This window comes from Arachis stenosperma, chromosome 3 (assembly GCF_014773155.1).
Source record: "Arachis stenosperma cultivar V10309 chromosome 3, arast.V10309.gnm1.PFL2, whole genome shotgun sequence".
NCBI classification, from domain to species: Eukaryota; Viridiplantae; Streptophyta; class Magnoliopsida; order Fabales; family Fabaceae; genus Arachis; species Arachis stenosperma.
In genome coordinates, this window is record NC_080379.1 from 60,556,932 (window position 1) to 60,572,508 (window position 15,577).

At 38.5% G+C, this 15,577-nt stretch overlaps 1 non-coding gene across 1 annotated transcript; it reads left to right on the forward strand.

Annotated features, from left to right (window-relative positions):
* The first annotated feature begins 12,209 nt into the window (after positions 1-12,209).
* On the forward strand, positions 12,210-12,317 carry LOC130971297 (small nucleolar RNA R71). The gene has a single exon (XR_009082523.1). It is a non-coding gene; the product is annotated as a small nucleolar RNA R71 (small nucleolar RNA).
* The last annotated feature ends 3,260 nt before the right edge of the window (positions 12,318-15,577 follow it).

Consider the following 15,577-nt stretch of genomic DNA (forward strand, 5'->3'; position numbering starts at 1 on the left):
GAACTGAGAGAAGCTCTTCATGCTTACTCTCTTTTGTCACAGAGGGATGGCCATGTGCCTTAAACACAAGGTAGTCCCCATTCAATTGGAGGACTAGTTCACCTCTGTTGATATCTATCACAGCTCCTGCTGTGGCTAGGAAAGGTCTTCCAAGGATGATGCAATCATCCTCTTCCTTCCTAGTGTCTAAGATTATGAAATCAGCAGGGATGTAAAGGCCTTCAACCTTTACTTACACGTCCTCTACTATTCCATAAGCTTGTCTCAATGACTTGTCTGCCAGTTGTAATGAGAACAAGGCAGGTTGTACCTCAATGATCCCCAGCTTCTCCATTACAGAGAGTGGCATTAGATTTATCCCTGACCCCAGGTCACACAGAGCTTTTTCAAAGATCATGGTGCCTATGGTACAAGGTATTGAGAACTTGCCAGGATCTTGTTTCTTTTGAGGTAGAATTTTCTGAATCCAAGTATCCAGTTCATTAATGAGCAAGGGAGGTTCACTTTCCCAAGTCTCATTACCAAACAACTTGGCATTCAGCTTCATGATAGCTCCTAAATATTGAGCAACTCGCTCTCCAGTTACATCTTCATCCTCTTCAGAGGATGAATAGTCTTCAGAGCTCATGAATGGCAGAAGGAGATTTAATGGAATCTCTATGGTCTCTGTATGAGCCTCAGATTCCTTTGGATCCTTAATAGGAAACTCCTTCTTGCTTGAGGGACGTCCCAAGAGGTCTTCCTCACTAGGATTTTCGTCCTCCTCCTCCCTTGTGCATTCGGCCACTTTGACTATGTCAATGGCTTTGCACTCTCCTTTTGGATTCTCTTCTGTATTGCTTGGGAGAATACTGGGAGGAGTTTCAATGACTTTCTTACTCAGCTGGCCCACTTGTGCCTCCTGATTTCTAATGGAGGATCTTGTTTCATTCATGAAATTGAAAGTGGCCTTTGACAGATCAGAGACTATATTGGCTAAATTAGAAGTATTTTGTTCAAAATTCTCTGTCTGTTGCTGAGAAGATGATGGATATGGCTTGCTATTGCCCATCCTATTACGTCCACCATTGTTAAAACCTTGTTGAGGTTTTTGTTGATCCTTCCATGAGAAATTTGGATGATTTCTCCATGATGAGTTATAGGTGTTTCCATAAGGTTCACCCATGTAATTAACCTCTGCCATGGCAGGGTTTTTCGGATCATAAGCTTCTTCAGAAGCTGCCTCTCTAGTATTGTTGGATGCATGTTGCAATCCATTCAGATTTTGAGAGATCATGTTGACCTGTTGAGTCAACACTTTGTTCTGAGCCAATATGGCATTCAGAGTATCAATTTCAAGAACTCCTTTCTTCTGAGGTATCCCATTGTTTACGGAATTCCTCTCAGAAGTGTACATGAACTGGTTGTTTGCAACCATGTCAATGAGTTCTTGAGCCTCTTCAGGCGTTTTCTTCAGGTGAATAGATCCACCTGCAGAATGGTCCAATGACATTTTCAAAAATTCAGAGAGACCATAATAGAATATATCTAATATGGTCCATTCTGAAAACATGTCAGATGGACATCTTTTGGTCAGCTGCTTATATCTTTCCCAAGCTTCATAGAGGGATTCACCATCTTTTTGTTTGAAGGTTTGAACATCCACTCTCAGCTTGCTTAGCTTTTGAGGAGGAAAGAATTTATCCAAGAAGGCAGTGACCAGCTTATCCCATGAGTCCAGGCTATCCTTGGGTTGTGAATCCAACCATACTCTAGCTCTGTCTCTTACAGCAAAAGGGAAAAGCATGAGTCTGTAGACTTCAGGATCAACTCCATTCGTCTTTACAGTCTCACAGATCTGCAAGAACTCAGTTAAGAACTGATAGGGATCTTCAGATGGAAGTCCATAAAACTTGCAGTTTTGTTGCATTAATGCAACTAGTTGAGGCTTAAGCTCAAAGTTGTTGGCTCCAATGGCAGGAATGGAGATGCTTCTTCCATCAAACTTGGACGTTGGCTTTGTGAAGTCACCAAGCATTCTCCTTGCATTATTATTATTATTTTCGGCTGCCATCTCCTTCTCTTGTTCGAAATTTTCTGAAAGGTTGTTTCTGGATTGTTGTAATTTAGCTTCTCTTAATTTTCTCTTCAGAGTCCTTTCAGGTTCTGGATCAATTTCAACAAGAGTGCCTTTATCCTTGTTCCTGCTCATATGAAAGAGAAGAAAACAAGAAAAGAAGAGGAATCCTCTATGTCACAGTATAGAGATTCCTTTATGTTAGTAGAAAAAGAAGGGGTAGAAGAATGAAGAGGGAGATTCGGATTTTGGATGAAGAGAGGTGAAGAGAAGTGTTAGTAATTAAATAATTAAATAGAAAAAAAAAAGAAGAGAAATTTCGAAAATAATTTTGAAAAGGGGTTAGTGATTTTCGAAAATTAGAGATAAGTTGTAATTAAAATTAAAACATGAAACAATTAGTTAATTAAAAATAATTTTTGAAAAAGAGAGAGAGATATTTTCGAAAATAGGAGAGGGAGAATTAGTTAGGTGGTTTTGAAAAAGATAAGAAACAACAAAAAGTTAGTTAGTTGATTGAAAAAGATTTGAAATCAAAATTGAAAAAGATAAGAAGATAAAAATTTAGATAAGATATTTTGAAATCAAATTTTTGAAAAAGATGAAATTTTTGAAAAAGATCAAATAAAAGATAAAAAGATTTAGTTCAAAAATTTTGAAATTGTTTACTTCACTAACAAGAAACTACAAGATAAGATTCTAGAATTTAAAGATTGAACCTTTCTTAACAAGAAAGTAACAAAACTTCAAATTTTTGAACCAATCACATTAATTATTAGCGAATTTTCGAAAATATGATGTAAAGATAAGAAAAAGATTTTGAAAATATTTTGAAAAAGATTTTTGAAATTTTCGAAAAATAGAAAAATTGAAAAAGATATGATTTTTGAAAAAGATTTTGAAAAGATAAGATTTTTAAAATTGAAATTTTTGACTTGACTTGTAAGAAACAACTAATTTTGAAAATTTTTGACCAAGTCAACCCAAAATTTCGAAAATTTGGGGGGAAATAAGGAAAAGATATTTTTTTTTTTGATTTTTGAATTTTTTAATTATGAGAGAGAAAAACAACAAAAATACTCAATGCATGAAATTTTTAAATCAAAACAATGAATGCATGCAAGAATGCTATGAATGTCAAGATGAACACCAAGAACACTTTGAAGATCATGATGAACATCAAGAACATATTTTTGAAAAATTTTTGATGCAAAGAAAACATGCAAGACACCAAACTTAAAAATCTTTAATGCATGAAAAATATGAATGCAAAGATGCACCTGAAAAACAAGAAAAGACACAAAACAAGAAATCATCAAGATCAAACAAGAGGACTTATCAAGAACAACTTGAAGATCATGAAGAACACTTTGAATGCATGGAATTTTCGAAAAAATGCAAGAAAAATTTTTAAAGCATGCAATTGACACCAAACTTAAAAATTGACTCAAGACTCAAACAAGAAACACAAAATATTTTTAGTTTTTATGCTTTTCTAATTTTTTTTGAATTTTTATTAATTTTTTCGAAAATAAAGTTTAGAAAAACGAAAAATAAAAGAAAAATTTTGAAAAAGATTTTTGAAAAGAAAATTACCTAATCTGAGCAACAAGATGAACCGTCAGTTGTCCATACTCGAACAATCCCCGGCAACGGCGCCAAAAACTTGGTGGACGAAATTGTGATCTATGTTCTAACTATTTTGAGATGAAAGCTTCATTATGGCACTGGTTGAATTCACAACTCCATTCAACTAACCAGCAAGTGTACTGGGTCGTCCAAGTAATAAACCATACGTGAGTAAGGGTCGATCCCACAGAGATTGTTGGTATGAAGCAAGCTATGGTCACCTTGTAAATCTCAGTCAGGCAGATAAAATTATGGAATTTAGAAAATCAAATAATAAAAAGAAAAGAAATAATAAAAGGGATACTTATGCAGCCTCATTGGTGGGAATTTCAGATAAGCGCATGGAGATGCTGTATGGCCCAAGGACGCCTGCTCTCCTATTGCTTCAACTCAATCCTTCTTACTCCTTTCCATGGCAAGCTGTGTATAGGGGTTCACCATCAGCGGTGGCTACTTTCAATCCTCTCGGGAAAATGGTCCTCTGCGGCTGTCACTCGCATGGCTAATCGTCTGGAGGCATCACCCATGGTTGATGGCTACATCCCATCCTCGCAGTGAAAACTACGCTCACGCACTCTGTCACAGCACGGCTAATCACTGGTTGGTTCCCGCGCCTACTGGAATAGAATCCCTTGATTCTTTTGCGTTTGTCATCACGCCCAGCACTTGCAAGTCTGAAGCACGTCACAATCATTCATTACCGGAATCCTACTCGGAATACCACAGACAAGGTGAGACTTTCCGGATTCCCAGGATCCTACTCGGAATACCACAGACAAGGTGAGACTTTTCGGATCCTCATAAATGCCGCCATCTATCTAGCTTATACCACGAAGATTCTGTTGGGGAATCTAAGAGATACACATTCAAGCTCTGTTGCATGTAGAATGGAAGTGGTTGTCAATCACGTGCGTTCATAAGTGGGAATGATAATGAGGGTTATTTAATCATCACATTCATCATGTTCTTGGGTGCGAATGAATATCTTGGAATAAGAATAAGAGAGATTTGAATAAAAGAAAATAGAATTGCATTAATACTTGAGGTACAGCAGAGCTCCACACCCTTAATCTATGGTGTACAGAAACTCCACCGTTGAAAATACATAAGTAAAAGGTTCAGGCATGGCCGAATGGCCAGCCCCCTAAAATGTGGTCAATAGCCTCTTAGGATGAAGAATAAAACAAAACTGAGACCAAAGATGTCTAATACATTAGTAAATCATCCTATTTATAATAAACTAGCTCCTAGGGTTTACATGAGTAAGTAATTGATGCATAAATCCACTTCCGGGGCCCACTTGGTGTATGCTTGGGCTGAGCTTGATCAATCCACGAGCTGAGGCTTCTCTTGGAGTTGAACTCCGAGTTATGACGTGTTTTGGGCGTTCAACTCCGGATCATGACGTTTTTCTGGCGTTTAACTCCAGACAGCAGCATGTACTTGGCGTTCAACGCCAAGTTACGTCGTCAATTTCCGAATAAAGTATGGACTATTATATTGCTGGAAAGCCCTGGATGTCTACTTTCCAACGCCGTTGAGAGCGCGCCAATTGGAGTTCTGTAGCTCCAAAAAATCCATTTCGAGTGCAGGGAGGTCAGATTCCAACAGCATCAGCAGTCCTTTTGTCAGCCTTTTTCAGAGTTTTGCTCAAGTCCCTCAATTTCAGCCAGAAATTACCTGAAATCACAGAAAAACACACAAACTCATAGTAAAGTCCAGAAATGTGAATTTAACATAAAAACTAATGAAAACATCCCTAAAAGTAGCTTGAACTTACTAAAAACTACCTAAAAACAATGCCAAAAAGCGTATAAATTATCCGCTCATCACTTACTTCCCAACAGGAGGAGCAGCTGCTTAGTGTACTGAGAAGGCACAAGAAAGCTATTGGGTGGAGCTTGGCGGATATAGTAGGCATCAGCCCTCAAGTTTGTGAGCACAAGATATTTAGAAGAGGGAGCAAGGTGGTGCACAAAATTGTGATCACACTTTTCACAACTCCGCACAACTAACCAGCAAGTGCACTAGGTCGTCCAAGTAATACCTTACGTGAGTAAGGGTCGATCCCACGGTGACTGGGGGCTTGAAGCAAGCTATGGTCATCTTGTAAATCTCAGTCAGGCATATTCAAATGGTTATGAGGTATTGATAATTAAAAGATAAATAAAATGTAAAATAAAATAGGGATACTTATGTAATTCATTGGTGGGAATTTTAGATAAGCGTTTGGAGATGCTTTGTTGCTCCTAAACCTCTGGTTTCCTATTGTCTTCATCCTATCATGCGTGCTCCCTTCCATGGCAAGCTGTATGATCCTCTCAGTAAAAATGGTCCGGCTACGGTCTCTGTACGGCTAATCAACTGTCGGATTTCTCGTCTCAGATGAAAAATATCAGGCACAGCTACCGCAGGGTTAATCATCTGTCGGTTCTCACTAGCGTCCGAATAAGATCCATTGGTCCTTTTAAACACTGTCACTGAACCAAACATTCATGAGTTTAAAGCTCCTCACAGTCATCCCTTCCCAGATCCTACTCGGAATACCACAGACAAGGTTTAGACTTTTCGGATCTCAAGAATGCTGTCTAGTGTTCTAGCCTATACCACGAATATCCTAATCTCAGATTCAGATGCTCTGTTGTCAGCAGAGATGATGTGAATTGTTGATTAGAGACCCAAGAAAATATACTCTGGCTGTCATCTAATGACTACGTTGAACATCATGTAGACCGCTTTGTGGTTGTCAGGCACGCGGATCTTGGCTAAGCGAGTATTGAAGATAGAGGGTGATTGTCACGGGTCACCCCTTCAGTTTGACTTAACTGAATTAAGTACAAGAGTATATCTTGGAGAAGAAGTAGGCGTGAATTGAATGAAAAACCATAGTACTTGCATCAATTCATGAGGAACAGCAGAGCTCCTCACCTAAATCTATGAGGTGTAGAAACTCCACCGTTGAAAATACATAAGAACAAAATGGTCTAGGCATGGCCGAATGGCCAGCCTCCAAAAAGGGTTCGAAGAACTCCCTAAAAGGTCAAAGACAAGACTCGAATACAATAGTAAAAAGTGCTATTTATACTAAACTAGTAAACTAGGTTTACAGAAGATGAGTAGATAGTGCAAAAATCCACTTCCGAGGCCCACTTGGTGTGTGTTTGTGTTGAGCGTTGATGCTTTCACGTGCACAGGCCATCCTTGGAGTTAAACGCCAGCTTTGGTGCCAGTTTGGGCGTTTAACTCCAGTTCTGGTGCAAGTTCTGGCGTTTTACGCTAGAAAAGGGTCTCTAGGTGGTCTTTGAACGCTAGTTTGGGCCATCAAATCTCAAAAAAAGTATAAACTATTATACATTGCTGGAAAGCCCAAAATTTCTATGTTCCAACGCAATTAAGAGTGCGCCAATTGAGCTTCTGTAGCTCCAGAAAATCCACTTCAAGTGCAGGGTGGTCAGAATCCAACAGCATCTACAGTTCTTTCTCAGCCTCTCAATCAGATTTTTGCTCAGGTCCCTCAATTTCAGTCAGAAAATACCTGAAATCACAAAAAAACACACAAACTCATAGTAAAGTCCAGAAATGTGAATTTTGCATAAAAACTAATAAAAATATACTAAAAAGTAACTAAAATATACTAAAAATTACCAAAAAACAATGCAAAAAAGCGTATAAATTATCCGCTCATCACAACACCAAACTTAAATTGTTGCTTGTCCCCAAGAAACTAAAAACAAAATAAGATAAAAAGAAGAGAATATACAATAAATCCCAAAATATCAATGAAGCTTAGTTCTAATTAGATGAGCGGGACTTGTAGCTTTTTGCTTCTAAACAGTTTTGCTATCTCACTTTATCCTTTGAAATTCAGAATTATTGGCATCTATAGGAACTCGGAATTAAGATAGTGTTATTGATTCTCTTAGTTCAGTATGTTGATTCTTGAACACAGCTACTTATGAGTCTTGGCCGTGAACCTAAGCATCTTGTTTTTCAGTATTACCACTGGATACATAAATGCCACAGACACATAACTGGGTGAACCTTTTCAGATTATGACTCAGCTTTGCTAGAGTCCCCAATTAAAGGTGTCTAGAGTTCTTAAGCACACTCTTTTGCTTTGGATCACGACTTTAACCACTCAGTCCCAAGCTTTTAACTTGGACCTTCATGACACAAGCACATGGTTAGGGACAGCTTGATTTAGCCGCTTAGGCCAGGATTTTATTCCTTTGGGCCCTCCTATCCACTGATGCTCAAAGTCTTGGATCCTCTTTATCCTTGCCTTTTGGTTTAAAGGGCTATTGGCTTTTTCTGCTTGCTTTTTCTTTTTCTTTCTTTTTCTTTTTCTTTCTTTTTCGCAAATTTTTTTCAATCTTTTTATTTTTCACTGCTTTTTCTTGCTTCAAGAATCAATTTTATGATTTTTTAGATTATCAATAACATTTTTCTTTTTTCATTATTCTTTCAAGAGCCAACAATTTTAACATTCATAAACTTCACTATAAAAAATATGCACTGTTCAAGCATTCATTCAGAAAACAAAAAGTATTGCCACCACATCAAAATAATTAAACTAATTTCAAGATAGAATTTGAAATTCATGTACTTCTTGTTCTTTTGCAATTAGAAACATTTTTCATTTAAAAAAGGTGAAGGATTCATGGGACATTCATAGCTTTAAGGCATAGACACTAGACACTAATGATCATGTAATAAAGACACAAACATAGATAAAACATAACGCATATAAACTGAAAAACAGAAAAATAAGAGCAAGGAAATTAAAGAATGGGTCAACCTTAGAGATGGCGGCTAGTTCTTCCTCTTGAAGATCCTATGGAGTGCTTGAGCTCCTCAATGTCTCTTCCTTGCCTTTGTTGCTCTTCCCTCATGGCTCTTTGGTCCTCTCTAATTTCATGGAGGATAATGGAATGCTCTTGGTGCTCCATCATTAGTTGCTCCATGTTGGAACTCAAATCCCCTAAAGAGGTGTTGAGTTGTTCCCAATAGTTGTGTGGAGAAAAATGCATCCCTTGAGGCATCTCAGGGATTTCTTGATGAGGGACTTCCTCATGCGCTTTTTGAGGTCCATGAGTGGGCTCTCTTGTTTGCTCCATCCTCTTTTTAGTGATGGGCTTGTCCTCTTCAATGAGGATGTCTTCCTCTATAACAATTCTTGCTAAATTGCATAGGTGACAGATGAGATGAGGAAAGGCTAACCTTGCCAAATTGGAGGGCTTATCTGCCACCTTGTATAGTTCTAGAGGTATGATCTCATGAACTTCCACTTCCTCTCCAATTATGATGCTATGGATCATGATAGCCCAATCCACAGTTACCTCGGATCGGTTGCTAGTAGGAATGAGAGAGCGTTAGATGAACTCTAACCATCCTCTAGCCATGGGTTTGAGGTCAAGCCTTCTCAGTTGAACCGGCTTGCCTTTGGAGTCTCTCTTCTATTGGGCTCCTTCTACACAGATGTCCATGAGGACTTTGTCCAACCTTTGATCAAAGTTGACCCTTCTTGTGAAAGGATGAAGATCTCATTGTATCATTGGCAAGTTGAATGCCAACCTCACATTTTCTGGACTGAAATCTAAGTATTTCCCTCAAACCATTGTGAGCCAATTCTTTGGGTTCGGGTTCACACTTTGATCATGGTTCTTAATGATCCATGCATTAGCATAGAACTCTTGAACCATTAATATTCCGACTTGTTGGATAGGGTTGGTGAGAGCTTCCCAACCTCTTCCCGGAATCTCTTGTCGGATCTCTGGATATTCGCCCTTTTTGAGCTTGAAGGGGACCTCGGGGATCACCTTCTTCTTAGCCACAACTTCATAGAAGTGGTCTTGATGGACCTTTGAGATGAACCTCTCCATCTCCTATGACTTAGAGGTGGAAGCAATTGCCTTCCCTTTCCACTTTCTAGAAGTTTCTCTGGCCTTAGGTGCCATTAATGGTTATTGAAAACAAAAAGCAAAGATTTTCCCAACACCAAACTTAAAAGGTTTGCTCGTCCTCGTGCAAAAGAAGAAAGAAAGGAGTAGCAGAAGAAGAAATGGAGGAGATGGAGGTGTGTGGTAAATTCGGCCAAGGGGAGTTAAGGTGTGTGTGATGTGTGAAGTTGAAGGTGGTAAGGAGGCGTATTTATAGGGTAAGGGGGAGAGAGAATCCGTGTGATAGTGGTGGGGTTTGGGAGGGAAATGGTTTAAATTTGAGTGGGCAGGGGTAGGTGGGTTGTATAATGGGAAATAGTGGATGGATGTGAGTGGTGAAGAGGTTTTGGGGAAGAGGGTAGGATTTGATAGGTGAATGATGTTTGGAGAAGGGTGTTGTGGGAAGGTGTGAAGAGGAGTGAGAATGAGTTGGGGTAGGGAGGGATCCAGTGGGGTCCACAAATCCTGAGGTGTCAAGAATTTCTCATCCCTGCACCTTTCTGGCGTTTAAACGTTCTCTGTGTGGCATTTTTGGCATTAAACGCCAGGCTACTACCCATTCCTGGCATTAAACGCCAGTCTGGCTGCCAGTTCTGGCGTTTAACACCCAGAATGTTGCCAGACTGGGCGTTAAACGCCCATTCTGCTACCCTTACTGGCATTTAACGCCAGCCAGACACCAGACACCAGACACCCTTTTCTGGTGTTAAACGCCCAATTTGCTAGCCTTACTCGCGTTTAAACGCCAGTAAGCCCGTCCTCCAGGGTGTCCTATTTTTTATGCTGTTTTTTATTCCTGCTTTAATTCTACATTTGTTTTTGTGACTCCACATGATCATCAACCTAAAGAAGACATATAATAACAATTGAAAATAAAATGAAAGAGTAATTAATATAGATAAATAAAATTGGGTTGCCTCCTAATAAGCGCTTCTTTAATGTCAATAGCTTGACAGGAAGCTCTTACAGAGCTTCACAGGTGCTCAGAGCATGATTGTGGCCTTCCAACACCAAACTTAGAAGTTGAGTGTGGGGGCTCTGTCTAACTCTGTATTGAGAGAAGCTTTTCATGTTTCTTCTCCATGTTTATAGAAGAAGATCCTTGAGTCTTGAACACAAGGTAGTCCTCATTCAATTGAAGGACTAACTCTCCTCTGTCTACATCAATCACAGCCCTTGCTGTGGCTAGGAAGGGTCTTCCAAAGATGATGGATTCATCCTCATCCATCCCAGTGTCTAGGATTATGAAGTCAGCAGGGACGTAAAGGCCTTCAACCTTCATTAAGACATCCTCTACAAGTCCATAAGCCTGTTTCATTGATTTGTCTGCCATCTTTAGTGAGATTCTTACAGCTGGTACCTCACAGATCCCTAATTTCTCCATTACAGAGAGTGGCATGAGGTTGATACCTGATCCCATGTCACACAAATCCTTTTCAAAGGTCATGGTGCTTATGGTGCAAGGTATTAGGAACTTTCCAGGATCTGGTTTCTTCTGAAGTAATGTCTGCTGAATCCAGGTATTCAGTTCATTGATGAGCAATGGAGGTTCATCCTCCCAAGTCTCATTACCAAATAACTTGGTACTTAGCTTCATGATTGCTCTTAAATACTGAGCAACTTGCTCTTCAACAGTGTCTTCATCCTCTTCAGAGGAAGAATATTCATCAGTGCTCATGAATGACAATAGTAAGTTCAGTGGAATCTCTATTGTCTCTATATGAGCCTCAGATTCCTTTGGTTCCTCATTAGGGAACTCCTTTTGGTCAGTGGACGTTCAGCAGGGTCTTCCTCACTAGAAATCACTACATTTTCACTCTCTCCAGGTTCGACCACTTTGGATATGGTTATGCCTTGCACTCTCTTTTGGGATTCTCTTCTGTATTGCTTGGGAGAGTACTAGGAGGAGTTTCAGTAACTCTTTTTTACTCACCTGACCCACTTGTGCCTCCAAATTTTTTATGTAGGACCTTGTTTCATTCATGAAACTGAGAGTGATCTTAGATAGATCAGAGACTATGTTTGCTAAGCCAGAGAGGCTCTACTCAAAATTCTCTGTCTGTTGCTGAGAAGATGATGAAAAAGGTTTGCTATTGCCAAACCTATTTCTCCCACCGCTATTATTATTGAAGCCTTGTTGAGGCTTCTGTTGGTCCTTGCATGAGAAATTTGGATGATTTCTCCATGAAGGATTATAGGTGTTTCCATAGGATTCTCCTATGTAATTCACCTCTTCCATTGCAGGATTCTCAAGGTCATAAGCTTCTCCTTCAGATGAGACTTCTTTAGCACTGCCAGATGCAGCTTACAATCCAGGCAGATTCTGAGAAATCATATTGACTTGCTGAGTCAATATTTTGTTCTGAGCCAATATGGCATTCAGAGTATCAATCTCAAGAACTCTTTTCTTCTGAGTTATCCCAATATTCACAGGATTTCTTTTAGAAGTGTACATGAACTAGTTATTTGCAACCATCTTAATGAGTTCCTAGGCTTCTGCAGGGGTTTTTAGATGAAGGGTCAAATGACATCTTAGACAACTCAGACAGACCATCATAGAATATACATATGATGCTCTATTATGGAAGCATGTCAGAAGGACACCTTTTGGTTAATTCCTTGTATCTTTCCCAGGCTTCATAGAGGGATTCACCTTCCTTCTGTTTGAAGGTTTGGACTTTCACTCTAAGCTTGCTCATCTTTTGAGGTGGAAAGAATTTGGTCAAGAAAGCATTGACCAACTTGTCCTAAGAGTTCAGGCTTTTTCTAGGTTGTGAGTCCAACCATATCCTAGCTCTGTCTCTTACAGCAGAGGGGAAAAGCATGAGTCTATAGACCTCGGGATCAACCCCATTGGTCTTAACAATATCACATATTTGCAAGAATTCAGCTAAGAACTGATGAGGATCTTCCGATAGAAGTCTATGAAACTTGCAATTCTGCTGCATTAGAGAAACTAATTGAGGCTTAAGCTCAAAGTTGTTCGCTCCAATGGCTGGAATTGAGATGCTTCATCCATAGAAGTTGGAAGTTGGTACAGTATAGTCACCAAGCATCTTCCTTGCATCTCTTGCATTGTTGTTGGGTTCGGCTGCCATGTTTACTTCTTTTTCGAAATTCTCTGAAAGGTCCTCCCCGGAGTGTTGTGCTTTAGCTTCTCTTAGCTTCTTCTTTAGAGTCCTTTCAGGTTCAGGATCAGCTTTAACAAGAATGTTTTTATCCCTGTTTCTGCTCATATGAAAAAGAAGAAAACAAAAGGGAGTAGTGGAATCCTCTATGTTACAATATAGAGATTCCTTGATGTGTCATAAGAAAAGAAGAATAGAGGAATGAGGTAGAGAGAGAACAAGAAGAATCCAAACACAGAGGGAGTGAGAGAGGGTTCGAATTATAAGTAGAAGAGAAGTGTTAGCAAATAAATAGAAAGACATGAGAGAGAGAGAGTTTTTCGAAAATTAAAACTAAAATAATTAGTTAATTAAAAAGATTTTTGAAAAAGTGGTTAGTGATTTTCAAAAATTGGAAGTGGAAAAGTGGTTAGGTGATTTTGAAAAAGATAAGAAATAGTAATTAGTTGAAAAAGATTTGAAAATAATTTTGAAAAGATAAGAAGTTAGAAAAAGATTTTGAAATCAAAATTTAAAAAGATATGATTGAAAAAGATTTGATTGAAAAAGATATGATTTGAAAAAGATATGATTGAAAAAGATTTGATTTTTAAAATTGATGACTTGACTAACAAGAAATTAAAAGATATGATTCTAATATTCAAACATTGAACCTTTCTTAACAAAAAAGTAACAAACTTGAAATTTTTTTGAATCAAAACATTAATTGTTAGCAAGGAATTTTGAAAATGTGGAAAGATAAGATTTTAAAATTATGAATTAAAACATGAAAATTTGAAAAAAATTGAATTGGAAATGAAATTACCTCCCTTGTGTCATCCTGGCTTTAAACGCCCAGAATGATATCCATTCTGGCATTTAACGCCCATGTGGCTACCTCTTTGGGCATTAAACGCCTAGCCAGATACCCTGGCTGGCGTTAAACGCCAGAAATCCTTCTTTACTGGGCGTTTCTTCTAAACGCCTAGAATGCTGCCCATTCTGGCGTAAACGCCCAGAATGCTGCCCATTATGGCGTTTAACGCCCAGAATGGTACCTTTACTGGCGTTAAATGCCTAGAATGATAGCCATTCTAGCGTTTAACGCCCAAATTGCCTCTTTACTGACGTTTTAACGCTAGTGAGCTCTTTTTATCTGTGATTCTTTTGCCTTATGTTCTGAAACTTCATTTCTCTGTATTATTTACTTGAAAATATATATTTTTTATTTTTGAATTTTTAATGAAGAGAGAGAAAAATAACAAAATGAAATAAAACATAAAAATGCAAGATCAAAACAAGTAATGCATGCAAGGACACTTTGAATGTCAAGATGAACACCAAGAACACTTTGAAGAACATGATGAACATCAAGGACATATTTTTGAAAAATTTTAAGAAAAGAAAGACATGCAAGACACCAAACTTAGAAATTTTGAATGTTCAAACACTATGATTTTAAAAATGCATATGAAAAACAACATAAAACACAAAACAAGAAAATCATGAGATTGAACAAAGGAAGTCATCAAGAACAACTTGAAGATCATAGAAGAACATAATGCATATTTTTTTCGAAAACTTAGGAAAATTAAAAACATGCAATTGACACCAAACTTAGGATTTGACACTAGACTCAAACAAGAAACACAAAATATATTTTTTTTTGGTTTTATGATTTAAAAAATTTTTTTTCTATTTTTCGAAAACAAAGATAAAAGGCTTAAACATAAACTAAAATTAACCAATCTAAGCAACAAGATGAACCATCAGTTGTCCAAACTCGAACAATCCCCGGCGACGGCGCCAAAAACTTGGTGCACGAAATTGTGATCACACTTTTCACAACTCTGCACAACTAACCAGCAACTGCACTGGGTCATCCAAGTAATACCTTACGTGAGTAAGGGTCGATCCCACGGAGATTTGCGGCTTGAAGCAAGCTATGGTCATCTTGTAAATCTCAGTCAGGCGGATTCAAATGGTTATGAGGTATTGATAATTAAAAGATAAATAAAATGTAAAATAAGATAGGGATACTTATGTAATTCATTGGTGGGAATTTCAAATAAGCGTTTGGAGATGCTTTGTTGCTCTTGAACCTCTTCTTTCCTATTGTCTTCATCCAATCATGCGTGCTCTCTTCCATGGCAATCTGTATGATCCTCTCAGTGAAAATGGTCCGGCTACGGTCTCTGTACGGTTAATCAACTGTCAGATTTCTCGTCTCGGATGAAAAATACTAGGCATAGCTACCGTAGGGCTAATCATCTGTCGGTTCTCACTAGCGTCGGAATAAGATCCATTGATCCTTTTGCACACTGTCACTGCACCCAACATTTGTGAGTTTGAAGCTCCTCACAGTCATCCCTTCCCAGATCCCACTCAGAATACCACAGACAAGGTTTAAACTTTCCAGATCTCAAGAATGCTGTCTAGTGTTCTAGCCTATACCACGAAGATCCTAATCTCATATTCAGATGCTCTGTTGTCAAGAGAGACGATGTGAATCGTTGATTAGAGACCCAATACAATATACTCCGACTGTCGTCCAGTAACTACGTTGAACATCATGTAGACCGCTTTGTGGTTGTCAGGCACGCGGATCTTGGCTAAGCGAGTGCTGAAGATAGAGGGTGATTGTCACGGGTCACCCCTTCAGTCTGACTTAACTGAATTAAGTACAAGAGTATATCTTGGAGAAGAAGCAGGTGTGAATTGAATGAAAAACCATAGTACTTGCATTAATTAACGAGGAACAGTAGAGCTCATCACCATAATCTATGAGATGTAGAAACTCCACCGTTAAAAATACATAAGAACAAAATGGTCTAGGCATCGCCGAA